Source organism: Chrysochloris asiatica, unplaced genomic scaffold (assembly GCF_000296735.1).
Source record: "Chrysochloris asiatica unplaced genomic scaffold, ChrAsi1.0 scaffold00026, whole genome shotgun sequence".
In the NCBI taxonomy this organism is placed as follows: Eukaryota; Metazoa; Chordata; class Mammalia; order Afrosoricida; family Chrysochloridae; genus Chrysochloris; species Chrysochloris asiatica.
This window is the reverse complement of record NW_006408544.1, coordinates 2,323,209-2,328,920: the sequence shown is the minus strand read 5'-3', so window position 1 is coordinate 2,328,920 and position 5,712 is coordinate 2,323,209.

The window sequence follows — 5,712 nt, the reverse complement described above, 5'->3', positions numbered from 1 at the left end:
AACAACAACCAACTTCTTCAGTTTGAAATTGATCAAACATGCATCAAGATGTATTGATAAGTACTGCTGATTAGAATGCAAAGGTTCAAAACAGAAAGAATCAGTAGTTGGATAATATGACCTTGGTGAAAAAAAATGATACTGATGATTATATGATAGAATTTTGCAACACCAATAACTTCTTTATTGCAAATATCTTTTTAATACAACATAAAAGATGATTATACACAAGGATTTCAACAGATGGAATACACAGAAATCAAATTGACTACATCTGTGGAAAGAGACAGTAGTAGAAAAGCTCCATGTCATCAGACAAAACAAGGCTAGGACCAGACTGTGGAACAGATTGTCAATTGCTCATATACAAGTTCTGGCTGAAGCTGAAGAAAATGAAAACAAATCCACAAGAGCTAAAATATGACATTGGACATATGCCACCTGAAATTAGAGATCATCTCAAGAACAGATTTGATGCATTAGACAATAAAGGCCAAGGACCAGAAGAGTTGTAGGATGACATCAAGAACATAATACAGAAAGGAAGCAAGAGGTTATTAAGAAGATAAGAGAGAAGAAAAAAGCCAAAATGGATGTCAGAAAAGACTCTGAAACTTGCTCTCCAGCAGAAAGATGTGAAGCAAATGGTGCTGGCAGCCAGGGTGTAGACTTGTGGGGTGTACCCTTTGGTTGTTTGAATGGTTATATATTCCTGAGTGCTTCGGTGTACATAAAAAATAAAAAAATAAAAACAGAGGGAATGCAAACAAATGCTGTTGAATGATGATGCATGGAGGGGATTGTAATCATTGCAATGAAACAAAATACAATAGGATGAATGTAAAGCTGATATCCTCCCATGTAAACTAGCACTCAATTCTCAATAAAAACGTAAAAAAAGAAAGAAAGCAAATGAAAGAAATGAGGAGGTACAAGAGCAGAACAAAACATTTCAAAAGTCAGCTCAAGAAGCCAAAGTCAAATATTATAATGAAATATGCAAAGACCTGGAGTTAGAAAATGCTCAGCATTTCTCAAGCTGAGGAAACCGAAGAAAACATTCAAACCTCGACTTGTGGTATTGAAGTATTCTATGGCCAAAATACTTAATGATGCAGAAAGCATCAAAAGAAGATGGAAGGAATACACAGAGTAACTGTACCAAAAAGAAATGGTCCATGTTCAACCATTTCAAAAGGTAGTATATGATCAAGAGCCAATAGCACTGAAGAAAGAAGTCCAATGTGCACTCCAGGCATTGGCAAAGAACAAGGCTCCAGGAATTGATGGAATACAAATTGAAATTTTTCAATAAACTGATGCAGCACTGGAGGCACTCACTCATCTATGCCAAGAAATTTGGAAGACGACTATTTGATCCATTATTTGTGCCCAATCCAAAGACAGATGACCCAACAGGATGTGGACAGGGAGCTGCCAGAGGTCCAAGCCGGATTCAGATGAGGATGTGGAATGAGGGATCTCATTGCTGATGTCAGATAGATCTTGGCTGAAAGCCGAGAATATCAGAAAGATGTTTACCTGTGTTTTATTGACTATGCAAAGGCTTTTGAATCATGACAAGCTATGGACAACACTGCAGAGAATGAGTATTCTGGAACACTTAATTGTACTCATGAGGAACTTATATATGGACAAAGAGGCAGTTATTAGAACAGAACAAGGGAACATTGAATGAAAAGGAAAGGCGTGTGCCAGGGTTGTATTCTTTCACCATACTCATTCAATCTGTATGCTGAGCAAATAATCTGAGCTGGATTATATGTAGAAAAATGTGGCATCAGGATTGGAGGAAGATTCATTAATAAACTTTCAATATGTACATAATACAACCTTGCTTGCTGAAAGCAAAAAGGATTTCAAATACTTACTGATGAAGATCAAAGACCATAACCTTTGGTATGGGTTGCATCTCAATGTAAAGAAAATAAAAATCCTCACCACTGGACCAATAAATAACATCATGATAAATGGAGAAAAGATTGAAGTTGTCAAAGACTTCATGTTACTTGGATGCCCAATCAACACCCATGGAAGCAGCAGTCAAGAAATCAAACAACATATTGCATTAAGCAAATCTGCTTCACAAGAACTTTTTTAAGTGTTCAAGGGCCAAGATGTCAGTCTGAGGACTAAAGTGCACCTAACCCAAGCCATGGTATTTTCAATAGCCTCATAGACATGTGAAAAAGTTGGACAATGAGTAAGGAGGACCATAGAAGAATTGATGCATTTGAGTTATGGTGTTGAAGAAAAATAGTAAAGTTATCATAGGAAGAAGTACAAACACAATGCTCCTTACAAGCCAAGATGGCCAGACTTTGTCTCTCATATATTAACATAGTATCGGGGGGACCAATCCCAGGAGAAGGACGTAATGCTTGGTAAAGTAGAGGAACAGTGAAAAAGAGGAAGACCCCCAAAGATAGGGATTGGCACCATGGCAGCAACAATGGGTTCAAGCATAGCAGCAATTGTGAGGTTAGAGCAGGACTAGGCAGTGTTTCGTTCTATTGTACACAGGGTCACCGTGGGTCAGAACCAACTTGACGGCACCTAACAACAACAACAACACAATCTTCCAGAAAGTCCCCTAAGGGGAATGAGCTCCTGTTACCAATGGGTACGCTCCTAATTTTATATTAATCTACCTCCTTTCCCTGTCTCTCTTCCTACTCCTTTACTGTGCTTCCTGGAATTAATAAAACATCAGTTAAATAGAATACCAGTTAAAAAACAGTTACTTTCAACTTGATTACAACTCATGACACTTCCATGTATGTCAAAATAGCACTGCATTGCATAGGGTTTTCAATGGTTAATATCTTAGAAGTAAATCCCCATGGTATTTTTTCTGGATAGACGCCAACCTTCCAATTGGCAGCCACACTGTTAACTATTTGTACTTCTCTCGTATAAAGTTGTTGTTGCTGTTTTTGTGTGCTATCAAGTCAGTTCCAACTCTTAGCGACCCTATGTAAGGTTTTGAGAGTGGCTAGTGGGTTTGAACTGCTGATCTTGTAGTTATCTGAAAGCACCACACCAGGGTTCCTCACATAAAGTTGTTGTTCTTGTTAAGTACCATGGAGTCGGTTCCGACTCATAGTGACCCTGCACAGGGTTTCCGAGGCTGTAAATCTTTACGGGAGCAGAACGCCTCATCTTTCTCCCATGGAACCTCTGATAGTTTCGAACTGCTGACCTTGAGGTTGGCAGCTCGACTCGTACCACTTTGCTATAAGGTACTTGGACCTAAATCCTTGTTTCAGCATCTGCTTTTGGGTATACCCAAATTAGAACATTTCAAAGTTCAATTCCCACCACAACTATTCATGTACCATTAGCTGTAGCCATCTTAAACCATATGCCCTATGCTTTTCCCCTTTGTTCTTTGTGTCCCTTCACCTAGAAGGCCTTCCTGCTTTCCAAGAACCTGAGCTGGTGATAAGCACAACAAGCAGTGATCTCTCAATCCTTTGAACTCCCGGAGAAATTTATGACTTCCTTTCATACAACCCAGACCTTGGTCCTCCAAGTTTCTTGACGTAGTCAAGTCTATTGATCCCCCTTCCACTTTTGTTCAACTGTTTACTTCCATTGCTACAACCAGACCTTATCATCACTCTCCAGATCTAGGATCTTAAACTCCGGTGATAACTGGGTAACAACAGACACATCTCCTTAGCTCTCTTGCTCCAGAAACATATATTCTATGAGGTTATCAAGACCTCTTGATAACCTCACAGTCTCCTCCCTATCACTCAGTTCCTCCAGGCAGGATCTACCCTATCAACCCTATAATTTGTACCCAAAACTCACCAGTCTTGGCTCTTTCAATTGTACAAAATTCCTCCAATTATACAAAACCCAGCCTCTTCTGCTGCCTTAAAAGCAATGGCCTTAGAAGCAGGCATAGAGGTGGTTAAGAGTGCACATAAGAATTATTTCGGTTGGCATCCTGGCTGAGTGACCCTGGGTAAATTACAGGCATCTTTGATCCACACGTTCCTCATCTCTAAAAGGGAAAAATAATGATACATATTGCTTATGTGGTAGATCCAAGTTTTAAATGCCAAAGACAAGGCAAATCCTCAGTAACTAGTTATATTAACAGTGTTTTTATTACTACCATGTCTAGTCATTGGGCTGGTGGAAAAAATTAAATAGAGCATTTAAAGCACTAAGAATCCGGCCTGGCACACAGAGTAGGCACTTTGTAAATGTGACTTGTTATTATTACTGCATTAGACTCCTCAGGCTACCATAACAAATGATCACTAACTCAGTAGCTTAAAAACAACAGAAATTTATTCGCTCATAGTTCTGAATGCTACAAGTCTGAAACCAAGGTATAGGTTGTTGTTGTTGTTGTTAAGTATCATGGAGTTGGATCCGACTCATAGTGACCCTGCACAGGGTTTCCAAGGCTATAAATCTTTATAGGAGCAGAATGCTTTATCTTTCTCCCGCAGAACCGCTGGTAGTTTCGAACTGCTGACCTTGATGTTGGCAGCCCGACTTGTAACCACTATGCTACCAGGTATAGGTACGGCTGGCTTTTTCAGAGGCTGTAAGGGAGAATCTGCCTCTTTCCTAGCTTCTGGTGGCTGCCAGCAATCCCTAAGATTCCTTGGTTTATAGACACATTACTACAATCACTGCCTCAGTCTTAGTATGGTCTTCCCTTCTGTCTCATTGTCTCAAATCTCCCTCTGGTTTTCTCTTAGGAGAGGGCGCATTCTCTGGATTGAGGGCCCATTCTAACTTTAAAGTTATCTCATCATGAGAGTTTTAACTTAATTACATCTACAAAGACCCTCTTACCAAATAAGGTTACATTCATACATTTCAGGGGTAATAACTTGGGCATATTTTGGGGCCACTGTTCAACCCACTGCTTGATTTCTTGGCTACTGCTTCCATGAGCGTTCACTGTGGATCCAAAGGCAGTAAAATCCTTGACAACTTCATTATTTTCTCTGTTTACCATATGTTATCTATTAATACAGTTGCAGGGATGTTTGTTTGCTTTGCATTGAGTTGGAATCCATAATGCTGTACTAATTGTTCTTCATCAGTATCAAGTCCTCTTTACTTTCAGCAAACAAGGTTGTGTCATCTGAATATCTCAGGATGTTCATGAGTCTTCCTCTAATCCTAATGCCTCATTCTTCCTCAGATAGTCCAGCTTCCTGGATTACTTGTTCAACATACAAATTGAATAAAACTGGTGAAAGGATACATGCCTGACGCACACCTTTCCTGATTTTAAACCATGCAGTATCTACTTGATTTATGTACAGGTTCCACATGAGCACAATTAGGTGTTCTGAAATCCCCATTCTTTAAATGTTATCCATAATTCGTTATGATCCACACAGTAAAATTCCTCTGTGTAGTCAATAAAACACAAACAAACATCTTTCTGGTATTATCTGTTTTCAGCCAAGATCCATGTGATGTCACCAATAATATCCCTCATCTCACACCCTGCTCTGAATCAGTCTTGAATTTCTGACAGCTTCGTGTCGATGTACTGCTGTAACCATTTTTAAATTATCTTCAGCAAAACTTTAATCTGCTGCAAAAGACCTCTTAAAAATATTAAAGACCCTTCCAAGACTAAGACTCAATGGGAATACATGCTCTGATTGGTGACCATGCTCGTCACGGATAAGGGGAAGTGAGGGG